This window comes from Myxine glutinosa, chromosome 11 (genome assembly GCF_964187855.1).
Source record: "Myxine glutinosa chromosome 11, kmMyxGlut1.1, whole genome shotgun sequence".
Taxonomy (NCBI): Eukaryota; Metazoa; Chordata; class Myxini; order Myxiniformes; family Myxinidae; genus Myxine; species Myxine glutinosa.
Genome location: NC_136271.1, coordinates 51154440 through 51181764, shown reverse-complemented (window position 1 = coordinate 51181764; position 27325 = coordinate 51154440). Strand labels below are relative to the sequence as shown.

Genomic DNA, 27325 nt, shown 5'->3' with positions numbered 1-27325 from the left:
TAGACCGGACCAGCAGGGACGATTTGGATCTATCAAAACTGTTCAAAGATTGGGGGGAACAATTTTGAAATGGTTACCAACGGCTTTAAGTGCCATCGTAGGCTTTATTCTTTTAATTTCTGTAAAGAAGCTTCTTTTAACTATGTGTATGGTGAAGCTTTTCTCCAAAAAATCCTCCCAAAGGGACCCAGAAAAAACCATGGTGTTGTCTGCTACACGAGATCAAGATGCCTCCTCACACTCTTCTGACACCAATTATGAATCATCCCTGCACATGTCATCCTTCCGAGGTCGGCAAATTGTGTACCAGCTTGCTGGGATGAATGATCCCGGTGTGTACCCCGGTTTAGAATAGGTACACCGTATCCCTGCGCATCGTAAGAGGCGACCAAGGGTTGGCGTCAGGAAGGGAATCCGGCCATAAAAACATTGCCTCAAACAGGGAACCATGATTGTCATGGGGCCCGCAAGGCTAACCCCCGCTCTAGCGGGGAAAAATGGCCTCAAAACGATCATTCATTCATTCATTCCTGCACCGCCCTCAACCTCCGTTTGTATGTTCCTCCCCTTCTTCCCCACCCATTGACTGATTGGATTGTGAGCATTACAAAATCCCCAAGGGGTGCAGGAATTGGATGTTCCTGTTTTTCCTTATTTGTTTCCACAAGCTCTTAGCTCGGGTCTGATTCCCGACGACTTCGCTTCGGGTCTGACTCCCGAAGAATTGCTGTCACCACATGGAGGACATGGATTTCCTCTATGCTATAACAGCACAAGCACAGCTGGAGAATGAACCGTTGGAGAATGCATCACTGCAAAATGGCGCCGACCATGGAAGCGTCATTTCAGTTTTGATTGGCGACAATTTTACCGCCACTAGATTAAGCACTACGGGTGTAGCTTTGTCTCGGTTTTGCATAGTCTTACGTTTTCAGTCCTACGGTTGGAGTTGACGATGGGAAGAGGCCTCCGCCGGGGGAAGGGTGAGCCGGAAGCTGCTCCGGGCACTAAAGGACGTAAGAAGATGCACTGCCGAGGACGAAGAGGCTCCTGTAATTCTACTCGTATCAAATTGTTTCTGCGACATGGTTCTTTAGAAACAAAAGGGACAAATGTGGAGACCAGGGGTCTATTCAATGGTAAAAATACAATACTTAATTGAGAAATTTAATATATAGGAACAAATTGTCTCAAGCCAAAAGTCAACTCACGTGCTTTCCAATCTCTTTTGAGATTGCAGCATCCGTCGCATGTAAACACGACTGGAATGTGGTTCATGTCCTGGGTATTGTTCTATACCGACAGCTTGATTGTATTACCTCACATTGTGTTGACATACAAAGATGAACAGCGATTTTGCAGACCTTAGGAATGCTTTGCTTTGAATTTAATTATGATAACGATTACGGCCGAACTATACTTAAAGAAGGCCCTTCGTGGTAGATTTTCAGACCGTTTGGAAGGCGCCTCGTCTCTGGCGACCATCTTAACGTGTCTCCACAGCCGTGCTTGGTTCATAAATAAACTTGTTACTTCTTCAAGAACTGGACTCGAGGCTCGGTCTACATCAGAGGGCGAGGACCGGGGTCGGGATCCCACACATACCTCCACCAGGCTGAACAGTTTATGTTTTGTATCCTACTGATAGGCCAAATCTAGATCAGGACCTGAACCAAAGTCTAATCGGCCTGTTCTTATAACCTAAATAACTCATCCACCAAGTTTTGTCACAATTCATCCACAACTTTGAGATATCGTGCTATACATAGTTTTTAGCCTTATCACTCAATGGTGAAAAATCACTTGAAAAATTATCTGATCCGGATTCAAATTTTCACCGAAATTGAATAAATTCTTCCTTGTCACACACCCAATCTGTGTGACAAACCACAGAGGTTATGTGACAAAACATAACCTCTGTCCACCTTCGGTAGCGGAGGGAACAAATCAAGGGTTGCTAACTGGCACAGACACAAAAAAGTTACGCTTCATCAATGTGGCAGTTTATTTTACTTTCCAAAATCCTTACAAGCAACACCATGTGACAACATCTGGGGACAATGGGAGTGTAAATCAAGAGCAATGGCACAAATTCTAAAAGGACAATCTGACCACAATCTTTGGTGTCTTTAGCGTCAACACCAAATGTTTCTTCTTCATTTAATGCTGGGTTCTCTCAACAATTAGAGGTGCTGCTTGGCAATGCACTAATTCTGGGTACTAATCTAAATTCCATCTTAACAACCACTCAAACACTCTGTGGAATGGCAGCTTCAGACTGGGGCAGGGATGTTCGACAAATTAAAATCCCTTTGGTAGCCCTTCCCAAAGTGCACTGCTAATGAACGTAATGGTACGACAAAAATTTCAGTCCAAAACTCCAGACACATGATGTAAGTACAAAAACAATGTACTGCTAAGCATTTCACACGCATATTACCATTCACTTAGATGAGGTGCTTTCGGGTTGAGTCGGCGTTTTATTGTTGGGAAGCTCGAGGAAATGTCGCATGGCCCTTTCCACGTTTTTCGGTCCAATATTATACACAGAATGTGTCATTTCCTGGTTAAAAAGGGAAACGATGAAATGGAGAACGAGCAAGAATAAAAAGGTGCAATCGTGTTGTTAATTTTTTTATTTTAAAAGTATAGGAAGAATGCATGCATAAAAACCTACCATAATATTGTCCACACATTCGGTGGCTTCGATTTCTTGACGAGCGGCATTGAAGTACTGTGTAACCGAGAGTCCACTGAGGCAGTAACACGTGTGATAAAAGTCTCTTGCTCTTTGTACAGCCACCATGCACACAAAAATGACGTCATAGTTTAGCCAAAAAAAAAAAAATGGCAGCAGCATTACAAATTATTGAGGGGTATTTGGGAGGAGGGAAAGGGGGGGGGGGGAGTGCAGGGTGGACATGCATAAGGAAAGGAAGAAAAACACAAAAACAAGTAACAATAGCTGGGTAATTATTAAAATAGGAGAGAATGAGACATTACTTCTAATTATACACAAAGTCATGGAATTAATCATTGCTGCTGATGTCAAGTCTTTCCTGTTTTCAAAAAGCCTGGTCTCTGACCCTCAGTTTGAATTCTGTCCCTATCACTCAACTCCGGAATTGCTGCTACTCCTCTCTCTGCCATAGTTGTGGAGGCCCTCAATCTCAATGAACAAGTCAGGAACGTTTTCATGGACATATCTCCAGCATTCGACACACTCTGGAATCCTGATTTCTTCCAAAACTCTTTGTCTGTGACATACAAGGCCAACTTCATTCCTGGACTTCTGACTCTCTCCTCGTGCAGTCAACGTGTTGCTATAAATGCAATTATATCCTCCCCTCTTCCATTGGTGGCTGGAGTGCCTCCAAGCAGTGTTTTATGCTCTGTCTTGGTTCTCATCTACATAAATGGCCTCTCTGACACAATGGAAAACGTCTTCCTTTTTCCAGATGACTCCACATTCTGTGGTACAGTACCTCCATCCAAATGCTAGGCAGACTGTAGCTGTCATTATATGGTGTTCTGGAATTTATTAGATGCTGGTCTGATAAATGGAACATATCCTTCAATCCTGGAGGATACATTGTCTCACCATGTTGCTCCAGGAGGATGGTCAAAACTCACCTGTATATTTCCATGGTCAGCCACTGGAAGACATTCAGGCTCTTGAACTTCTCAGCCTCACCATCAGTCATGACCTCTCTTGGTCCATCCACAAAGGAAAACTTCCCTCCAAAACCAGCCACAAACTGGGCATCCTCAGTCGATCCAAGTCTTTGAAAATCAGAGCTATTCTCAGTCTACAAGGTCTTGTCCTTACATCAATGGATTACTGCTCTCCACTATGGGCTGGCACCCCATATTCACATCTATCTCTCCTGGATTATATGCAAAGTTAAGCTCTCAACATTATCGGAATCTGTTAACAAATTTTCTCTGTTCTCCCTCTCCTTGTCTTTCCTTGTCTGGCCCCCTCTCCCCCCACCTAAAGTGGCCTTTTGCCTTGTGTAGGGAGTGAACTCCATAAAAAATTATCTTGAAAATTCCCAACGAACTAGGTTTCATTACAAATGGAGCACTGGTTTAATAGTAAACACAAACAAACCAAAACACCAACCAAAACACACACACACACACACACACACACACACACACACACACACGTTTATACCCCCCAAATCACACAAATTACAGGAGCCGCTCTAACGTCAGGCACTGCATATCACCTGCCACCTGTAAAGTTAATATTAAGAGACCAAATCACTTCATATTTACTTACTTTCCTGGCTTATCAAGCATCCCTCCTGCTGGACATTGGCAACAAACAAGCAGATTCCTGCAGAGCTTCGACATGGAACATCCAGCTGCTGGAACTCAAAGCAGAATCTCCTAGAAACACAATTAACTCGCACAAATCAGAAAAAGACTTCTGTATTTTCTCAACTTATTCAGCCTGAAAAAAGGAAGGTCAGATAGAATCTCCTGTAAAATGAATGCTAAGGGTAAGGAACCTTTTAACACAAGGCACCACATGAGCAAAATGCCATTCACCTGAAAGGAATACATGCTTACACAGTTGGTTGATGTATCCAAAGTGGATGAAGTAATGAAGGTGGGTAAACCCCACTATTAATTTGCAATTGGACACTGGTTTTGATACCAATACAAATTTTTATTACAGACCCTAGGCATAAAAAGGCTGCAGATATTGAACAAACAGTTTCAAATGGAGCATCTCGCCGCCCTTCGAGCATTCAAATTACATCAAATGTGGCAATAAATGTGAATTGTTGCTCAAAGCTTGCCGGCTCGATGAGAGAAGACGCAATTTGCATTTTTCCGCCGCCATCCCTCCACCGTTTAGAATCCCTTACAGGCAGGTGAAACTTACTGGTTTTTGCAATAAGCAATTTATTTTCATCATGAACTTGAAATGCAAAGAATTTTAAATTCAAGTTCAATGTAACCAATTCTCAGAATGAAATATCAAATGATATTTCTGATATTGCATCGTCACACAGCCCGATATGATTTTGGGTTTTTGCTTAAGTCACTCCAATTCTTGTGCACAATAAGAATGACCTCTCCCACTTTTGATTAATCTCCAGCAAAGATACAGCTTTTGCTTGAGCATCACAAGATAGATGGCTTGTGGGTATATAGTCCGTGTGATTAAGGGGACAGTACACTGCTTTTTTCTACTGTCTGCTGGACATGCTCGAGCATCTAAATGTTTCTCATCTTGAAAATCAATCCATTGCACCACAGATAATAATGTGCCACAGACAACTTTTATTATTATTTTGATGGGGAAAATAATTGCGTATCCCTGGGAGCACAACATTGCAATTGATGGAAATAATGGCACAGCTGGTTGGGGCAACTAGTTTATTAACCCCATGCTTAAAAAAACTAGAAAGGGACTCTTCAACAATGCGACGTTGACCGATATGCCTCCACCCACATCAATACATTATTATACATATTCCTACCAAGTTTGATTTAAATCCCTTCCGCTGTTCTTGAGTTACCATGATAATGAAATATGTTTTACTTAACATGACCTAAGACCTTTGACTTCTTGATGCTATAATCCAATTAGTTCATCTTTGCATAATATATACTTGTACCAATTTGTTCAAAATCCCACCATTGGTTCACAAGTAGGCACGGCAACATAATTTTTTACTTAAAATGACCTCTGAGCTTTGACCACTTGACCCCAAAATATAATGAGGTCAATTTTACATAACTATACACTACCGGTCAAAAGTTTTAGAACACCTCAATTTTTGCAGTTTTTATTGAAATTTACACAGTTTAATGTCCAGTGAATAACCTGAAATGGTACAAAGGTAAGCAGTGAACTGCTCGAGGTTAAAAAAAAAGTTTAGGTTAGCAAAAACGGGAAAATAATGTAAATTGCACAGTTATATTGTAATAAAAGGCCTTCTTCAGGGAACAAGTAATGGGTTAACAACTTACAGCTGTTCTGCAGCAATGTCAGTAAATTAAGCCTTGAAAGGTGATGCAAACAATTCCTACAGGTGTCCCAACCTCTGCTGATTACTTGATTACAAAACCCCTGTCTGTATAAAAGCAGAATTGGAACAGACTGTTATTACACCCTCTGAAGCATTATTTGGACAATATTGCACTGCAGGAAGTAGTATATTGGAAACTGGAGGAAGAGGTCTGGCAGACCCAAAGCCACAACAGAATCAGAAGACAAGTTTCTGAGAGTCAACAGCTTGCGTGATAGGCGGCTCACAGGACAACAGCTTCAAGCACAGCTTAACACTGGTCGAAGTAAGCAAGTCTCAGTTTCAACTGTGAAGAGAAGACTTTGAGCTGAAGGTTTGACAGGTTGAGTGGCAGTAAGAAAGCCATAGCTAAGATGGCAAAATAAAAAAAGAGGCTTGCCTGGGCCATGAAGCACCGCCAGTGGACTACTGAAGACTGGAAGAACGTCTTATGGACCGATGAATCAAAATTTGAAATATTTGGTTCACCATGCAGGGTTTTTGTGCGCCGTCGAGTAGGCGAAAGGATGGTTCCTCAGTGTGTGACACCAAATGTCAAACATGGAGGAGGAAGTGTGATGGTCTGGGGCTCTTTTGCTGGATCCAGAGTCGGCGACTTGCACAGAGTGACTGGCACCCTGAACCAAAAGGGCTACCACAGCATTTTGCAGCGCCATGCAATACCCTCTGGTATATGCCTCGTTGTTCAGGGTTCATCCAACAGCAAGATAAAGACCCTAAATACACCTCCAGGCTATGTCAAAACTACCTTCGAGGAAAAGAACAAGACGGTAGGCTTCAAATCATGGAATGGCCAGCACAGTCTCCAGACTTAAACCCCATCGAGCTGGTTTGGGATGAACTGGACAGAAGGGTGAAAGCAAAGCAACCTACAAGTGCAACACTTTTGTGGGAACTTCTGCAACAGTGTTGGGAAGAACTTCCCGAACAATATTCGATTTCCATTGTAGAAAGAATGCCACGAGTGTGTTCGGCGGTTATATCTGCAAAAGGTGGCTACTTTGCTGAGTCAAAAATTTAAATTAAATTTTGTTAAACAAAATGATTCTATGATTTCTTTTTTTTAATCTCCAATTGTTTATTTGTTCTATGCTTAATTTCAGAGTACATTGAGAAATTAAACTGCGTAAATTTCAATAAAAACTGGAAAAATTGAGGTGTTCTAAAACTTTTGACCGGTAGTGTACATTCCTGGACCAAGTTTGACTTGGATCCCTTCAGCCGTTTTTAAGTTATCGCGGTAACGAAATATTTTTAAATTAACATGACCTCTGACCATTGACCTCTTGATCTCAAAATCTCAATTCATATTTACATCATGATACATACTTGTACCAAGTTTGATTTAAATCCCTCAGCTCTTCTAAAGTTATCACATTTTTACCTGCCATAACCTCTGACCTTTGTCTTTGATGTCATAATCCAATCAATTCATCTTTGCATCATATATGCTTATACTAAGTTTGTTAAAATCCCATCACTGGTGCACAAGTTGGCCCGGTAACATCATTTTTTACTTAAAACGACGTCTGACCTTTGACCTCTTGACCACAAAGTCTATTCAGTTCACCTTTAGATAATTATCCATACCTGTACCAAGTTTGACTGAAACCCTTCAGCCGTTCTTAAGTTATCGCGGTAAAAAATTAATTGCAACTTAACATGTCCTCTGACTTCTTGACCCCAAAATCGAATTAGTTCATCTTTGCATTATAATATACTAGGGCATTGCCCGTACGTGGGTGCCCGTTCCGTGGCCAAAAAAAAAAAAAAACGCTACCCGTACGCTCTACCCCGCCCGTACGCCCGTAAACAAAAAAAGCAACGCTCTTCGCTTCCGCCCTTCGCTCTGACTGAATTGGGAGAAATAATGCGCATAAGAAATCGAATTACGTACCGTAATGGCGGTCAGCTCGTAACGCGCTCAGCTCCGCTCGTCTCACATCGGCCACGCCTACGCAACAGAGCGTTCTGTGATTGGCTGCCGGAAGATAAGTCGTCACTGTCCGGAAGTTCGCAAATCGCAGTTAGGATGAATCGTTTTAATTTAATCGCAGTTTGAATTCGTTTTAAAACATAGTTTAACGGCAACATAGTTTTCCAACGTGAAATAAATGAATACGCTGTCAAATGTGCCGTCCGAGGCAGAGTCTGATCGCCACGTTCGGCACACGTGATAGCTCGCTGCTCTCTGATTGGTTGAAGCGTTTTTTGGACATAGCTCGGTAAGTAATTGTCCGATTAATATGAAACCTTGAAAAGGCACATCCTCGGGTCCCCAGCAATATACCTGGCAAGTTTCAAGTATATCGGACCCGTGGTTGTCGAGAAACAGCGGTCACAGACAAACACACAGACACACAGACACACAGACACACAGACACACAGACACACAGACACACAGACACACAGACACACAGAGATTGCTGGAATTATAGATAGATAATTATACCAAGTTTGGTGAAAATCCCATGACTGGTTCACAAATTATCTCGGTAACAGAATTGTTACCTAACGGGACCTATGATATTTGACCTATGACCCCATAATCTAATCGGTTCATCTTTGCATCATTAATTATACATGCTGGTACCATGTTTCACTGGGATCCTTTCAGCTATTCTTAAGTTATCGCGGTAACAAAAATCTATCATAGATGGACAGACAGCTGGACAGACAACCTGAAAACATAATGCCTCTGGCGACTTCGTCAGCGAAGGCATATAAAATGCAATGACGGGTACATTTAAAACATTTCTCAATGAAACTTTGTACATGCAATCAACCTATACTTTATATTCACATTATTGATGCAAAATTTCACTCTGAATGTCCCTGCCGGCTCCGAGATACAATTTGGAAATTGACACAGTTTGTTAATTTGGAGTGTTGAGAGTGCAGGAAGAAAAGAAAAATAGGTTTGGAAATGGTGGTTTATTACACTTGGGGGTCGAAGAAACTCTGTGGTACTATTAAAAATTGGGAGCGCCAATAGTAGAAACAAGCGTTACGCCTAGGTCCCCCGTCGGTGAAGTGATGTGAGTTGACAAAGTGGAAGACGCAAGGCGGCCATCTTGGATTTTGACGTGGCGACCCAATTTTCAATAGCGTTCTCCCTTATGCGTAGATACACCCACACACCAGATTAGAAGTTAGTAGTTCATTAATTTTTCTAGATTGTTCGCTCACAAGGTTCAGGCATATATATGGTGGTGGCCACCTTGGATTTGACGTGGCGACCCAATTTTCAATAGCGTTCTTCCTTATGCCTAGATACACCCACACACCAGATTAGAAGTTGGTACTTCGCTTATTTTTCAAAATATTCCGCTCACATGGTTGAGACATACATGGCGGCGGCCATCTTGGATTTTGACGTGGCGACCCAATTTTCAATAGCGTTCTTCCTTATGCCTAGATACACCCACACACCAGATTAGAAGTTGGTACTTCGCTTATTTTTCAAGATATTCCACTCACAAGGTTCAGACATACATGGCAGTGGCCATCTTGGATTTTGACGTGGGTTGCACCCACACACCAAATTAGAATTCGGTCCTTCGCTTACGCACGCACGCACATACGCACACACGCACACACGCACGGATGCATGCACGGATGGACGGACGCGAAAACCATAGTCCCCCTTTCACTCCGTGGTGCGACGGGGGACAACAAACCCTACAATAGCAATAAGCCCCTTCCCATATGGCTCATGCTATAGGGGAAGGCTTAAATAATGATTATATTTTCATCACTTTTATGATTCAGGGCTTCTTGTACAGTATAGTCCCTACTCCCTTTGTACAACAATTCCAAGCACCAAATGAAAAAGACATTCTGTTCATCACAAACAGTTGTGTACCCTCAGCATGAAGAGACCGGTGGAGCAAAGGCAGTAGACCAGCTTGCCAGAATGAGTAGCAACCATCAACCAGCTTGTTGGTTCTGCCTTGAAAGCCACCCTCAAACCGCATTTGTCGATTTACAGCCCAGCGCTGAGAGACAACGGGTAGTAGAGAAGAAAATAAGCTATATATCACCCCTACTTGGTAGCATGACCTTTGTGATCGCTCTTTATTTTATTATTATAATTATTTTTAGTGTGTAGAGGATATTCAATTATCACCATGTGCTCTACAAACTGAGATTTTATTATTACTACACATCATCAGAACTCTGGCACATCTGCATTTCCATATTAAATTTGAGTAAACAACAAAAAAATGAGCCTTTGTGATCAAGCTTTAAATTACCCCCAAAACACGAGCCTCAGAAAACAGACCAAAAAAAAAAAACTTTATTACCCCACGCACACAAAGTGAAAGGTGGGGGTAAGCAATTGCTTCATGTATATCCATCTGTCTGTCTGTTTTATCAGTTTATGATCGAGGACCAGGTTATTTGAAATGAATATTATATTTTGAATACGAATCGGAAGACAAGTTTGCCGTTTTACCATATTTTGGCTCAGAATTTGTTCCGATCGCACATGCGCAGAGACAAGTGAGATACTTTTTAAGTGGTGAAGCCGCTTCAATATTTGGCTCTCTTTTAATTTATTTATCTAGTTTTTTTTTTTAGCTCTTATATGAGCTGCGATTAGGTAGCAAAATAAAAATAAAAAAGAACCTCCAGTTTTGCAGCACTTGGACAAGTTCTATAGGATGGTTTATGGAAGCGGAGCTGTCAAGCACAGCCCCATGGAAGTGGGCGTGGCATGTGAGAGGGTGCGTAACGGGTGACGAAGAGGCCACTGACATGGATGGCTATGTACGATATGATGCCAATTGACACTGCGTTCTATGGTGATCAATACAGTCTCCATCTCCTAAACCAGCGGTCGGGAACCTATGGCTCGCGAGCCATATATGGCTCTTCCGGTGACGGCATATGGCTCCCAGACAATTTTGAGTTGAAAAAAAAAAAATTTAAAAAAAAAAAATTTAAAAAAAAAAATCAGTTTGGAACCGATTTTAAAATACTTGTAATATTTCTTAATAATACTGTGTCATTTTAAAGTAAACAGAAATTAGTTTTGAAGATAAATTTCACGGGTCACGGGTCACCCGTGGGTCGGGTCGGGAACCAATGGCTCGCGAGCATGTCCGCGTCATTGTAAAGGTGAAGAAATCAATTTTATCAGATAGCCAACTAGTTTATCCGCTTCAACCCTTGTAACGGAAAAGATGGCGAAAAGAAAAAAAGACGATGATTACCGTGCATTCCAGGCTGCGTGGACAGAGGAATTTGCATTTGGTGAGAGAGCAGGATCTGCGGTATGTCTAATATGCAATGATAAAATTGCATCGATGAAACGGTCAAATATAAAGCGGCACTTCGATACGCACCATGCTTCATTTGCATCGAAATATCCAGCGGGGGACAGCAGGAAAAGGGCATGCGAGGAGCTACAGCGGAGAGTGCAGGCGAGTCAGCAGCAACTACGTGTGTGGACCAAGCAAGGTGACGGGAATTCCGCTAGCTTTGCGGGTGCTTTGGCAATAGTAAGGAATGGAAAGCCATTCACAGATGGCGAGTTTGCCAAAACATTCATGCTTGATGTGGCCAATGAACTGTTTGATGACTTCCCAAATAAAGACAAGATAATCAAACGAATAAAAGACATGCCCCTGTCAGCAAGAACTGTGCACGATCGTAGCATCATGATGGCAAATCAAGTCGAGGAAACACAAATTAAGGACATAAACGCCGGGACATACTTTTCTCTCGCGTTAGATGAGTCAACAGACGTTAGCCATCTATCTCAGTGCAGTATAATTGCCAGGTATGCTGCAGGTGACACACTGCGTGAGGAAAGCTTGGCTGTTTTGCCAATGAAAGGGACAACAAGAGGAGAGGATTTATTCACGTCTTTCATGGAGTTTGCTAAAGAAAAAAAACTACCGATGGATAAACTTATTTCTGTCTGTACTGATGGTGCACCCTGTATGTTGGGGAAGAACAAAGGATTTGTAGCGCTTCTCCGTGAACATGAAAAGAGAGCCATCCTAAGTTTTCATTGCATCCTGCACTAGGAGGCGCTTTGCGCTCAGACGTGTGGCCAGGAGCTTGGTGAGGTGATGTCGCTGGTCATTCGAGTGGTCAACTTTATTGTTGCCCGAGCTTTAAATGATCGCCAGTTTAAAGCTCTGTTAGAAGAAGTTGGGAATCATTATCCCGGTCTGCTTTTACACAGCAACGTGCGTTGGTTGTCAAGGGGGAAGGTGCTCAGCCGTTTTGCAGCTTGCCTGAGTGAAATCCGGACTTTTCTTGAAATGAAAGGCGTCAAGCATCCTGAGCTAGACAACACTGACTGGCTCCTGCAGTTTCACTATCTCGTGGACATAACTGGCCATCTGAACCAGCTCAATGTGAAAATGCAAGGTATTGGAAATACAATCTCATCCCTTCAACAAGCAGTGTTTGCATTTGAAAGCAAGCTGGAAGTCTTTCTCAGGGACAGTGAAACAGGTCGTCTTCTGCACTTTGAAAGACTGCAACAATTTAGAGATGCATGCTTAGCAAGTGACTCCACTCAACATCTGGATCTCCAGCAGCTAGCTGGCTTTACGTCCAATCTCCTGCAGTCATTCAAAGCACGTTTTGGAGAATTTCGTGCGCGCACTGGTCTTTTCAAGTTCATCACTCATCCACATGAGTGTGCAGTGGACAAAATCGACCTGACATGCATCCCTGGGGTCTCTATCGGAGACTTTGAGCTGGAAGTTGCTGACCTGAAGGCATCAGACATGTGGATGAGTAAGTTCAAGTCACTTAATGGAGAGTTGGAAAGTCTTGCGCGACAGCGAGCAGAGCTGGCGAGGGAACACAAGTGGACAGAAATGAAAAATCTTCAACCTGAAGACCAGCTGATTCTTAAAACTTGGAACGAGCTTCCTGTGACATACCACACAATGCAGCGTGTGAGTATTGCCGTATTGACCATGTTTGGCTCTACATATGCATGTGAGCAGTCATTCTCGCATATGAGGAACATTAAGACCAACCTACGCTCACGTTTAACTGATGGAAGCCTCAACGCCTGCATGAAGCTCAACCTCACCACGCATGAACCAGACTACAAGGCCATCAGCAAAACCATGCAGCACCAGAAGTCGCATTAAAAGTAAGACATATTTAATTTATTATACGTTAAAAATACTATATGGCTCTCAATGAAATATATTTAGAAATATTTGGCTTTTATGGCTCTCCCAGTCAAAAAGGTTCCTGACCCCTGTCCTAAACTGTGACTCAATGTCCTTTTGGTAGTGTACACTGCACAGGGTATTGTGTTCTATTAACTCTTTAGTTGACTGTATTTTGTTTTTTTCACAACATACGCCTCATGGTTTTGGAAATACAGTATATAAAAATTATAATAAAAACATTCGTAGATATCAGTGTATTTACAGACTTGGCATTTAATATGGAATATATCTTTTTTCTTGACTTGGGTTTACTTTCTGAACTTAGTATATCAATCTGGTGAGTTTCTTTTACCCTTCGGTGATGTCTTTGTTGAAAGAACCATGTCACTGATTGTCTTTCGCAGCAAGAAGTCAATAACAGGATTGATAACAGTCAATAACAGTCAATAACAGGACAAAATGTAAGGACAGGTACATTTGACGATTGGCTTCACAATCGGGTATATAAGGGTTATTGCGTTCTGTATTAGTGGAAAACAACTGCTGCATGTCTACAAAAGTTATTGCCGCTTCCTCTGGAGATGGTCTGTCAACTTGACAATGCTGTTTGTCATGGAGTGGTGGCTTTACGAAATTCTGGCATGAAACAGCGTGCTATTGCTCGGCAGTATGGCATCACTCAAGGTCAGGTGTCAAAGATCCTGAAAAGAAATGCTCAGAGGGGTGTCCCTACTCCAATACCGAGGCCAGGACGTCCATGCAGAACCACAAGGAGAGATGATCCCAAGCTGCACCGGTTAGTCTGCAATGGCCGTATCAAGTCAGCTAATCGGCTTAGGGCTGAGTGGCAGCAACTGACAAATGTGCCTGTATCCAGAAGGCTAGTCAACCAACGACTGGTTCAAGCAGGCTATTGTGCCAGGCGTCCCCTGAGAAAGCCACGCCTGACCAGACAACACAGCCAGCGCCGATTGCAGTGGGCCAGAGAGCACCGTCAATGGCAGCCAGGACACTAGAATCACATGACCTTCAGTGACGAGTCTAGATTTCTGGTCTATCATCAAGATGGCCGCGTCCGAGTGCGCAGACAAGTGCATGAAGCCCACAACGAAGATTGTATAGTGCCAAGAGTCCAAGCTGGAGGTGGTGGGGTGACTGTTTGGGCTGCTTTTCATGCAGGGGGCAAAACTGACCTGGTTGTTCTGAATGGAAACCTGAACCAGTTCAAGTACAGGGTCATTCTGGAAGAAACATTGCTTCCATTTGGTCGTGCAGCCTTTCGAGGAAACTTTGTCTTCCAAGATGACAATGCACGGCCTCATCGTGCTCGCATGATCCAACACTTTCTTGCTGACCGTGGTGTAGAGCATATGGAGTGGCCTGCCATGTCCCCGGATATGAATCCGATAGAGAACTTGTGGGCAGAATTAACGCGTCAAATCGACAACTTGGACCAGCAGCCTACCTCTGTGCGTGAATTGCAGCAGACTATTGCCACTGCATGGCAAGCGATTCCTGTCCAAACCTTCGCAAATCTCATGAACAGCATGCCTCGACGTGTACGTGCTCTCCTGAATGCTCGTGGGGGTTACACGAAGTACTGAACTGTAATTTTACTGTCCGTAATCCCAGTCATAATTTTGCTTTTGTTTTTGTTGAATTTTTTTTTGGCTAATGTGCAAAATAAAGAGATACTTCTGGAAAACGTACAGAAGTTCAACACAGTACTGTCCGTGAATTGAGTTCGATATCAGTTAACATCACTTTCAAGGATCAATTTATTTACTTCGAAATGGCAAATGTGGTTTTTGTTTCTTTTAAAGGTCACATTAACAAAATCTAGAATAATTTCAACATAATTCCAATGAACTTTTGGTTCCAAGTCATCTTGAAAAGTAAGTTCACCCCCACAAAAAAAAGATTCCATATTAAATGCCAAGTCTGTATATCACCTTTATCTATCAATATTGTTGAAATGAAGATCAAATAGCTGTATGTTGAAATACGTTGAAAAAGTCAAAACTTTACATGGGGTGTACTTACTTTTTCACGTGACTGTATATGTGATCAACCATTCCTCCACTCCTTCTCCTGCAACTGCCTCACAATAAAGAGCGCGTCTGTCGTTCCTCTTCCTGGAATAAATCTAAACTGTATTTCGTCGATCTTTACCTTCTTCCTTATCCTCCTCTCCAACACCCTTTCCAATACCTTCATTCCATGCTCCAATAACTTTATCGCTCGGTACGATCCACACTCCAGAGGGTCACCTTTCCCCTTGTATAGAGGGACGAGGGTACTCAGTTCCCAATTCACTGGAATGCGGCCTTCTTTCACCACCAGATTACAGATCTCTGTCATTCTCTTCACACCCCAACTTCCTGCTGCCTTCAACATATCTCCCACAACTCCCGTCGGCCCTCCCGCTTTTCTACTCTTCATTGCTTTTATCGCTTCCTCAACTTCCTTCTCAGTTATCTTCTCTGCCGGTCCTAAAACTGGGTTACTCTCTTTGTTGCCATCCCATTCACTCTGTATTCAACAGCATTTCCATATATCTTTTCCATCTTCCTTTAATTCCATCTGGGTCAACAACGATTTGTCCCACTTCAACCTTCAAGCAACTCACCCCCATCACATCACACCTCTCTTTCGCTATCTGCTTTGCAATCCTGAATACCGCTCTCTGACCCTCTTCCGAATCCCAGCGTTCTCCGAACATTTTCCTACATGCCTCCTGCGCCTTTGGTACCTCTTTCTTTGCAGCCTTCTTGGCTGCCTTATAACTTTCATGCTCTGCTTTTTCTGCTCCCGTACCCTTTGCCTTCTGCCACTCCTTGAACTTCTTCCTCTTCTCGTCAATCCTCTTTCCAACTTCATCCTCCCACCACCATGTTTCCGAGTGCCTCGGTGGTCCTTTTGTCCATCCACATATCTCACCAACGGCTCCCAACATACTATCTTTCATTGACATCCAATCACTTTCAAGCTCAACCACATCATCCTCCACCCTACTCAGCCTCTCTTTTAATGCCTCCCTTACTGTCACCTCTTTCAACCTCCACACCTTCATTCTCGGTTGGTACTTCACCCGCCGAGCTCTCCTCGCACCTTTCACCCTTATGTCGCAGACAACCAAGTGGTGCTGTGAAACAGCCTCCTCCCCCGGGATCACCTTTGTGTCCCGGAGGTGCCCCCTATCTCGCCTACGCCCCATCAGGTAGTCAACAGTTGTCGTCGACCCACCTGACGTGTATGTAACAAGCTTATTATCCTCTTTCTGGAACTGAGTATTACAAATCAACAAATCAGCTCCATCAGCAAACTCCAAAATCCTTTCATCTTTTCCATTTCTCACACCATATCCGTAACCCCCATGAACTCCCTCAAAACCGTCCATACTCCTTCCCACATGTCCATTTAGGTCTCCTCCTACCACAACAACTTCCTCATCTTTCACGTTTTCCATCAGCTTCTCTATCGCACACCAGAACCTGTCCTTCTCTTCATCGTTCCGACCAACCTGCGGAGCATATCCCGAGATGACGTTCACCAAGAGCTTTCCAATCATCATTTTCGCCATCATCAACCTATCACTCACTCTAGTCACACTCACCACACTGTCTACAATGTCCTCAGAAAACAGGACACCAACACCATTCACGCCCTCCGGGCACCCTTGCCACACAAACTTGTATTTCTGTCCCTACCTACCCTTCACCATTCTCACACCACTTCCCTTCCATCTCGTCTCTTGCACACAACATATGTCCACTCTTCTTCTGACCAATACTTCCACCACTTCTCCTGATCTCCCTGTCATTGTCCCTACATTCCATGTCCCAAACCTCAGAAACCGATCTCCATTTCGGGCTGTACCCTGCCCATATGTAGTTGTAATTGTCATGGTTCTCTTTTTGAGACAATATTTTTATGGCCGGATGCCCTTCCTGACGCCAACCCTCTTAGTCGACTCCTACGACACGCAGGGATATGGTGTACCTATTCTAAACCAGGGTACACACCGGGATGAATTACACAGATATTGGTAGAAAAAACAAACACACGGTACTTGGGTTTGAATCCCAGTTTCCGGCATCATGAACCAGGGGTTTAAACGAGAACAAGACCAGGCAAACCTGAGTTTTAACTATATAAAAAAAAACAATTGCTTCAAAGCAAAGTTACCAGAAGTCGTGAGAGGTCTAACATTCTGGCTTTTCCGAACAAAATCATTGCAGCAAGACCACAGAATGTATAACCTCCATGTGCCTCCATGCCTGGAACACCATCTAAACCTCCTTCCCAATTCTGGCACCTGTATATGCACACACATCCAAACAAATACAACTTAACATTTAAGCAGAACACACAGTTAGTTCCAAGAATACGAAAAAGTTGTTGCAATACAATTAAGGCAAAGGCCAAATCTAGCATTGTGTCGGGATAATTTGTAACATGTAAAAGCAGAGAGGGGCGGGACGCTGGGGAAGCAGAGAGGGGGCGGGATGCTGGATAAGCCGAGAGGGGGTGGGATGCTCGGCAAGCAGAGATGGGGCGGGACACGCAGGGGAAGGAGAGAGAGGACGGGTTGCTGGGAAAGCAGAGAGGGGGTGGGTGGCTGGGGAAGCAAATAGGGGGACGGGATGCTGGGGAAGCAAATAGGGGGACGGGTGGCTGGGGAAGTAGAGAGTGACGTGGGATGCTGGGGAAGCAGAGAGGGGGGCAGGTGGCTGGAGAAGCAGAGAGGGGTCGAGATGCTGGGGAAGCAGAGAGGGTGCGGGATGCTGGGGAAGCAGAGAGGGAGCGGGATGCTGGGGAAGCAGAGAGGGAGCGAGATGCTGGGGAAGCAGAGAGGAGGGTGGGTGACTGGGGAAGCAGAGAGGGGGGCGGGATGCTGGGGAAGCAAATAGGGGGACGGGTGGCTGGGGAAGTAGAGAGTGACGTGGGATGTTGGGGAAGCAGAGAGGGGGGCGGGTGACTGGGGAAGCAGATAGGGGGTGGAGAAGGAAGGAAAGAGGGAGCAGGCAGTGAAGGACGCAAAGAGGGGTGGGTGTGAAGGAAGCAATGAGGGGGTGGAGCATGAAGAAAGCAAAGAGTAGGAAGGGCATGTGGTGGAGGGACATTGATTTGGAAGATGCCGAGCACAGGTGGGTGAGCCTGGAGTGGGTGTAGGGGAACCCGTGGGAGAAGATAACATAGGGCAGGGTACTGACGTGAGGAAGCCCACACATAGCACAAAACATTGTCACCATAATCCCACACACATTACAAAAAGGGTTGGATTTCAGGATTCCAAGGGCAGAGGGACAAAGACAGACATCAGGATTGGGATGATGGCACAAATAACGAGCACTATATGAACATGTTGGTGGATGAGGCACCAGTTTGCGAGTGATCCAGGGATGGAGAAAAAGCAAGGCGAGAAGGGAAATCCCCTTCATTGTTTTATTCAGTGGTTTATTACAACACGCTGTTTTTCTTCTTATTTAAAAGGCTCCTTTCAATTTCCTCTTCATCTCATTCCATTTCAAAAAAATATTCAATCTCTTATGATTCTAAATCACTCCATGCTCTAAATTCTCATTCATTCCATCCCTCCTCCATCGTTCTTAAACGAATCGCTAACTTGAAAATCACAACAAACCCAATTTGTTATATATGTGCATCTTTCATTAATCATCCACTTTCTAAACTCCCACCTTGCCCCTCCCCTTCAAATCTCCCCCCCAACCATCCCTCCCAAATTCTCCCTCCTCCCACCTCCTTCTCAAAGCTGCCTCCTCCCCACTTCCTCTCCCTCCTATGTCATACCCCCACCTCCCCCAACCTTCTACTTTCCTCTGCCCCCCCTCAAACAAACTCTCACTGTGCCTCATTCCATCACCATCAAACCTTTCGTCCTCCTCATCCTTCCCTTTCTTGTAACTCCTCTGTAATCTCTGACACACTATCAACTGCTCTTCCTACATCCCCCTCTCACCCTTCATCTGACCCTACCCCTCCCCTCCCCTGTCCTGCACCCGATGCTCCCCATCTCTCCTCACTAACGGTATGGACCTCAAACATCCGGGGCCTTCGCTCAAACCTGATTGATCTCTCCATTCAGGTTGCTTCTGAAAATCCAGACTTGATCTGCTTAACAGAAACTTTCCTCCTTCAAGATGTCTCTGATTCCTTAATATCTCTTCCTGGTTACTCCCTCCTCCGGTACGATAGACCTGATCCTCGTCCTGGTGGTGGGGTGGCTATCTTTATCAAAAACTCTCTTCCTCACTCTCCCTGCACTGCCCTCTCTCCACCCCACCCACAGGAGTACCTCTGGCTACGGCTTCCTCTCCGCTCCCACCTTTTGTTCATATGTGTTCTGTACCGTCCTCCAAACAGTGATGACTCCATTTACATTTCTCTGTCGGACAACATGGACCAACTTCTATCAACTCATCCAAACTCTCTCTTCCTCATATGTGGTGACTTCAACTGTCATCATACCAGCTGGCTGGGTGTGGGTTCATCTCTCACCAGCCATGGCACCTCAGCAAAGGACTTCTGCGACTCATTGGGACTGACACAATCTGTCAATTTCCCAACCCGGATCTCAGTCAATGGAGTATCTTCTCTTCTGGACTTGGTTATGACTAACTTCCCTGCAAATGTCTGCTGCTCTTCTTCTGCTCCAATCGGTTCTTCTGATCATGTGCTTGTTAAAGTGGACATCTCACTGGCCATTCTCAGAGAGCCTCCTCAGCGCCGACGAGTCTGGCATTTCACTCAGGCCGACTGGCACGGTCTGCAAGCAGCCATCAATCAACTGGACTGGTCTCCCATCTCTAATGCCTCTGACATCAATTCTTCCTGGGAATTCTTCCAAAGCAAACTGCTCTCTCTCATGCACAGATTTATCCCATCTCGTCTTCAGTTGTCTTACCCTTCCTCCCGTCCATGGTACACTGAATCTTGTGGTGAGGCAGTTGCCCTGAAACAACTTGCCTTTGCCTCTTGGAAGGCAAATCCAACTGAAGGCAATCTCAGTTCCTTCCACCAAGCTCGAAACAAGTGTGTTTCTACCCTCAGGAGTGCCAGGAAGCACTATCTCTCCACACTCAAGTTTGAACTCTCAAACCTGTCTCCTTCCTCCAAATCCTGGTGGCGTCTGGTCAAATCCGTTTCTGGTGTTTGTTCCCCCTCCATCCCCTCCCTTACCTCAAATGGCTACACAGTTGACACCGCACGTGACAAAGCCGAATGCCTCAACTCTGTGTTTGCCTCAAAATCTTGTGTCCCAAACCCATCTCTCTCTGTTCCCACCTTTCCCAGTCGAACCCAACTGCTCCTGGACTCTGTGTCCTTCTCTCCTGACAAGGTGGAGAAGTTTTTATCAAACCTCGACTCTGATTCTGCAACTGGCCCAGATGGCATCAGCCCTCGGGTCCTAAAATCCTGCTCTGCCGCTCTATCTCACCCTCTCTCTGTTCTTTTCACCCTCTCTTTTGCTCAAGGTCATCTGCCAGCATCTTGGAAATCAGCAAACATTACCGCTTTACACAAAAAAGGTGCAAAAACAGATCCTTGCAACTACAGACCAATCAGCCTGCTCCCAATTATCAGCAAAGTCATGGAATCCATCATTGCTTCAGATATCAAATCCTTCCTCTTCTCCAATGGCTTGATCTCTGATCATCAATTTGGATTCAGACCAGGTCATTCTACTCTGGACATGTTGCTTCTGCTGTCTCAACAATGGATGGAGGTCCTCAATGCCAAACAGGAAATCAGAGCTGTCTCACTTGACATATCACGTGCCTTCGATACAGTCTGGCACCCAGCTCTGCTCACCAAACTCACCTCCTATGGTATTCAGGGAAATCTCCACTCATGGCTTGCGGATTTCCTCTCTGGTCGTAGGCAACGTGTGGCCCTGAATGGATTTCTCTCATCTTCCCTTCCTGTTCTGGCTGGAGTTCCCCAAGGCAGTGTTCTGGGCCCTGTGCTATTTCTGGTCTTCATCAATGACCTCTCCGACTCTCTGGAAAATCCTCTCTATCTCTTTGCTGATGACTCCACTATCTGCCGCTCCATTCCTCATCCCTCAGATCGGCAGTCTGCAGCCTCCTCACTCTCTGCAGACCTGGACAAAATCACAGACTGGTCAAACAAGTGGAACATGTCTTTCAATCCTGACAAATCTCACACTCTTACAATGTCTCTCCGAAAGGACCGACTGGACAACCCTCCCATCTACTTTCTCAACAATCCTCTCCAAGAAGTTCTGTCGCTCAAGCTTTTGGGTCTCACTATCTGCCATGATCTTTCTTGGGAAAACCACATTTCCAAGCTGGCCTCCAAAGCCAGTCGCCGACTGGGCATCCTCCGTCGTGCGAAGTCCTTCCTTGGCACACCTGAGCTCCTCACCACATACAAGGCTTTCATCCGCAGCTCAATGGAATACTGTTCCCCCCTCTGGGCTGGTGCTCCTGCCTCACACCTTGCTCGGCTTCACGCTGTTGAGGCCAAAGCTTTCAGAATCATTGGAATCTCCTGCGATGTAGTCAACTCCGAGGGCCTTTCACTCACTCACTCACCGCAGGCAGGTTGGTGGTCTTTCTGTCTTCTACCGACTCCTCTCTGGCCTTGCTCCCCCAGCTCTCTCTGTGCTCTGTCCCCCAAATATTCCTTCAGGTCGCACAAGATCTGCCTGCAACCCTCTTATGGTTAAACTGCCAAAGTCTAGGCTCTCTGCTCACCTTCACTCTTTCATTCCCCTTTTCTCCCGCCTCTAGAACAAACTCCCCCACTCCATTCAATCCCACTCCTCCCTCCAGGTCTTTAAAACAGCTGTTCACCACCATCTCTTATCTTCCCCCATCGAAAACCTTGATCTTTTCTACCCCCGGTAATTCACCCCAGAGTCCTTGCAGCGTTCATATGTTTTATTCCTCTCCCACTTCCCCCCAAGTCCTCCCGATGTCCCTGCTCTCAAATGTTGTGTTTGTGTCCTTCCCCCTCTCTCCCCATCTTGTCTGCCGCTCCCCTTGTTTTTTTGTGTTTTGTGTGTCGGTTTGTCTTTTTTGTGATTATTGTTAGCTCTTTCACGAGCCTCGATCTTGTATACAAAAAAAAAAAAAAAAAAAAAAAAAGCAGAATGGGAGAAAGGAATTTAGAAGTATGCAGGAAGACTGAACATTTTAAAATTATCATCATAAAAGGTCTAAATTGATGGAGTGAGAGGGGAGGAGGAAGAAGAGGAGAGATGAGGAAGGAAACTTCGGGACTGAATGAATTGAGGTGAGAATGAATGCTGATGAATGACATTTAATGAGAAGGAAAATTATATAAATATATATTTTTATTAATACCGTATTAGAATTAGAAAAATAATTAATAACATCCAAAAAGAAAAGTGAATTAAAAAATGTTTTTAAAAGTGGCAAAACAAGAAAAAATACTGAATGAAGATCATTAAAATAATTTTTGGATTTGATACCTGACGACCCAATCAGCAGTTCTTTCAAACAGACGCTCTTCCATGATATTTGTCAAAGACGCCACCACTGCCGCACAATAAACACTCCTAGGGAAAGGTGCCAAGAAAATAGCTGGGGTTATATATAATGTAAATTCCATATGTCTATCTATAATTCCAGTAATCTCTGTGTGTGTGTGTGTGTTTGTCTGTGACCGCTGTTTCTCGACAACCACGGGTCCGATATACTTTAAACTTGCCAGGTATATTGCTGGGGACCTGAGGATGTGCCTTTTCAAGGTTTCATATTAATCGGACAAGTAGTTACCGAGCTATGGCGATTTCTTTACCAAACTCCGCAAGCCGTTCGCTTTGGACCAAACCATTTCATGTAAATAGAGGGGGGGGGGGGGGGGGGATTGTCACCGTACTCGCAAGCCGTTCGCTTTGGACCAAACCATTTCATGTAAATAGAGGGGGGGGATTGTCACCGTACTCGCAAGCCGTTCGCTTTGGCTTTGCGAATGGACCAAACCATTTCATGTAAATAGAGGGGGGGGGGGGATTGTCACCGTACTCGCAAGCCGTTCGCTTTGGCTTTGCGAATGGACCAAACCATTTCATGTAAATAGAGGGGGGGGATATAATTTTAGATATATATATAGTACGGGCATGCCCTAGTATATATAATGTATGAAAGCACACTGAGCAGTAAAATAATTAAAAATTCTTTATTAATAGCCTGACGTTTCAAGAACAAACTAGTTCTCTTCCTCAGAGGCGTTGAGTGTGGTGTTAACCGTTAAGTTCCGTTGGGGACGGTTCACATGATGGATTGGTCCAAGTCCTTGCCAATCACAGGGCTTCCCTGCATTCAAATGACTGCCGTTTTTTGACGTTGTAATTGATTGCGTAGTGCTATGTATGTGGGGTGTAAGTCGATGTGTCGGTTGATGGAGTTTTTATCAGAGTACCAGGCCTCGACAATCTTACAGTTCACTCTCAAAGATCCTGTGCCAAGGATCGTGGTCTGATTCCATTAGAATGTGTGTTGGTGTGTGTGTGTGTGTGTGTGTGTGTGTGTGTGTGTGTGTGTGTGTGTGTGTGTGTGTGTGTGTGTGTGTGTGTGTGTGTCGCAACCAATGACAACCTGTCTTGTCGTCTTACAGCATGTGGGTGTTCAGTTAGCCTTGTGGTTAAGCGTTTGAATGTTTGGCCCACATAATTGACTTCACAATCTTCACATTGTATGTTGTCGATGACATTCTTTCTGTCAAATTTGCTCACCTGGTCTTTTGGCTTTGACAGCTGTGCTCGTAAGGATGTTTGTGGTTTGTGGGTGATGTTGATGTTGTATTCACGTAGAATGCGGCTTGTGGTTTCGGAAGCGTGTTGTATGCATGGAAGTGCCACCGTGTGTGGAGGTGTGGTTGGATGGTTGTTGTTGTAGTTGGATTTCCGGCGACAAGATTTGATAAATGCATTTGGGTCGTGGTTTTCTCGCAGTAGTTGAGTGACGTGCAGCATTTCCATCCGGCGTTCTTCATGGTTACTGCAATGTGTTTTTGCACGATCTACTAAGCTGCGAACACAACTTATTTTGTGGCAGGTGGGATGACCACGACAGTAATCCAATACTTTGTCTGTGTTAGTAGGTTTACGGTACACCTGCGTGTGTAGCGTGCCGTTTCTGTCTCTGGAAAGCTGTACATCCAGGAATGGTAGAGACCCAGCCTGTTCTACTTCACATGTGAATTGTATTGCTGGCCATGTTGAATTTATCTTTGTGTGGAAACGGTCAACATCCGCCTTCTTTATGATCACGAAGGTGTCGTCAACGTACCGCAGCCACAACCTCACAGAAGGATCACCATGTAGTGTTAGATCTTCAATGCGTTGCATCACCAATTCGGCGATGAGCCCTGATATGGGTGAGCCCATCGGGGTTCCTTCATGTTGATGATATAGGGTGCTGTCGAATACAAAGTACGTTGATTTGAGGCAGAGTTGAATGAGTGTCATGAAATGACCAGAGCTGAGGCGACTGTTGCTCGCTAGTTCTTGGTCGTTGTTGATGTATTGTTCTAAGGTCTGCGTTGCAAATTCGACGGGTATGAATGAATGAATATGAATGAAACCACGTCGAATTAAATGATTATTTCATCACTCTCGATGCGGACATTTCTGATTCTGTTGATAAAATATTTGGCGTTCTTTACATTGTGTGCTGAATGTGTTGTTAAGTGTTTGAGTCGGTGGAAAAGCCACTTAGCGAGATTGCAGGTGGGTGCTCCGCGGAAGGCCACGATGGGCCGTAGTGCGACATCGATCTTGTGAATCTTTGGTAACCCGTAGAAGCGTGGAATGACGGAGTCGTTTGGTCTCATCGCGTCCCATTCTTGTTTTGTGATGAGGTTTACATCCCGTAGTTTCTGTAAGGTGGTAGTTACCTGCTTGTCAACGGTCTTTGTGGGGTCACAAGGTTTTGTGTGGGAGATGTTGTTGTCACCGAGTAGAGCTTTAGCTTGTAGTCCACATGACATATTATACACGAAATCAGGCTATTAATGAAGAATTTTTAATTATTTTACTGCTCAGTGTGCTATCATTTACAATATGAATCCTGAGCTACAAATCTTTCAACATGTACGTGTGTGTGTGTGTGTGTATATATATATATATATATATATATATATATATATATATATATATATATATATATATATATATTGTTACGGACACGGCTAAAGATGTTGCTTGACCGAGCGGAATGGCCGCCGTGTTCGTACAGTTTACCCGATTACCCCCAACTCACCCGATTCCACTCGAACGTTGGCCAAATTGCGCTACGCTAAATCAATGATGGAAAGGACACAACGACTGGGATAAATGAAACGACGCAAGGGGTACAGTTCTCAAGACCTCCGGAGGAGGATATAATTAGTGGTGGAGAAAAGGGGTAGGTTACAAGGTAGAGTGAGGTAAAAGACACAGAAGAGATAGGCACTTAGATACAATCTTATCTATCCCAGACAGACCACAGACAAACGGAACAAGGCTGACTTACACAGGGATTGATGGCAGGGAAGGACAGGTCGCTTGATAGCACAAGGTGCACCTTGGCTCGGGGACAGGATCAAGCACGGTCCAAAAGATGCAGGGAGGCCTCACAGCGCTCGGAGGTGGCGTCTTTCTTTCTCCAAGCTCAGCGCGCATCTGACGTCACCTCCCTCTTCCTGCGCATGCTCAGCAGGGAGTCACACGCCCTCGGCTGGTTGGCTCCGCCCCAGATGGGACCGGTCCGCCGCTTCTATTGGGTGCGGGGGTTACCGGGCTCCGCCCTTGACGAGGAGCTGACAGCGAGCCCCTACGTGGTAACCCCGTCGAGCACATGTTCGATGGCGGCTCGTTGGAAAGGCCTGGTGCCCTCCCAACACCCCCTACCAACCAAGCCGGAGTGAGGACGCACACTCCCCGCGCTCGCCGCTGTTGTTGTTGTTGTTGTTGTTTCTGAACCGTGAGGAAGAGCTGCGGGGAGGTATTGGGAGGTCCTAAACTTCCTAACGGTGCCATACAATCACATTCTGGTGCAACGAAGGGTCAGAATTAATGGAAACGAATCCTTAACTGACATAGACTAAGAATAACTAGCAAGATGTCCTATAGTTGTCTACGTGAGATGCGGTGGACCTGGATGCGACATTTAATGGGGGAAATAGGGGGAGGTTGGGTCTACAGAGTGTTGTTTACAGAAAATGGGACTAGGGAATGGGGGATTGGGGATAGTTGGGAAGTATTGAGGAAATAGGGGAATATTTACAAGCGGATATGGATGGATGCAAATCCCATATCCGCAACAATATATATATATATATATATATATATGTATATATATATATATATATATATATATATATATATATATATATATATATATATATATATATATATATATATATATATACATATATATATAACTGTAAGAAATAGTAGAAACTCCAAAGTACGAGCAGGGCGTCTCATTTGTATTGAATAAATAATCGTGAGATTAAATAAGACGCGGACGTAGCTTCAGGATGTCGATCTTTAATTGTCGACAAGCTTTCGACCAACAAAGGTCTTTGTTGAGTCTACAAAAACAGCAGGCATCTATATCAGTCAAGTATGTATAGTGATATGTATAGTGATATGTGTGTGAGATGTGTGATGTGTGTACAAAATGCATACAGAAGGAAGAGCCACGCCAAAGTTCACTCACCGGCCCCAAGTTCAACGGAAGTGACCGTTTGCGTTACAGTTAGGGTGCACGTGCATATACAAATATAAAGATATACAAACTTAAACACACAAGCATATATTCATATCCCATTTATATTCATATAATATATTTATATATTTATATAAATGACATATAAAGGTAGAATGAATGAATGAATGAATGATGAATGAATGAATGAATGAATGGGTTACGGTTAACAATTTGATTGGGTTGATGTAGGAACATGCTTTAGTCATCAAAATTTATGCCATGAGGGACTTTTGTCCGAAGTTTGTGTATCCAAAAGGACTCACGTTTCAGAATCGTGGTGTGTGATCGATTTGTGATTGATTCAATGGCAGAGATTTGAATGTCATTTATAGAGTGATCCGGTTGA

The 27325-nt window shown here is 44.3% G+C and overlaps 1 protein-coding gene and 1 pseudogene across 2 annotated transcripts in view; both read right to left on the bottom strand.

Annotated features, from left to right (window-relative positions):
• The window catches only part of LOC137413067 (protein farnesyltransferase subunit beta-like), a 456508-nt gene that overhangs the window by 357864 nt on the left and 71319 nt on the right, over positions 1–27325 (bottom strand). The window lies entirely within an intron of this gene.
• Positions 1982–27325, bottom strand: part of LOC137436675 (protein farnesyltransferase subunit beta-like) — a 38324-nt pseudogene continuing 12980 nt past the window's right edge. The window contains exons 3-8 of the transcript XR_013620885.1: positions 22692–22778; positions 17396–17525; positions 9919–10051; positions 4289–4398; positions 2678–2789; positions 1982–2563 (exon numbers count right to left, since the gene is read on the bottom strand). The product of XR_013620885.1 is annotated as a protein farnesyltransferase subunit beta-like (transcript). The remainder of the gene's footprint in view (positions 2564–2677; positions 2790–4288; positions 4399–9918; positions 10052–17395; positions 17526–22691; positions 22779–27325) is intronic.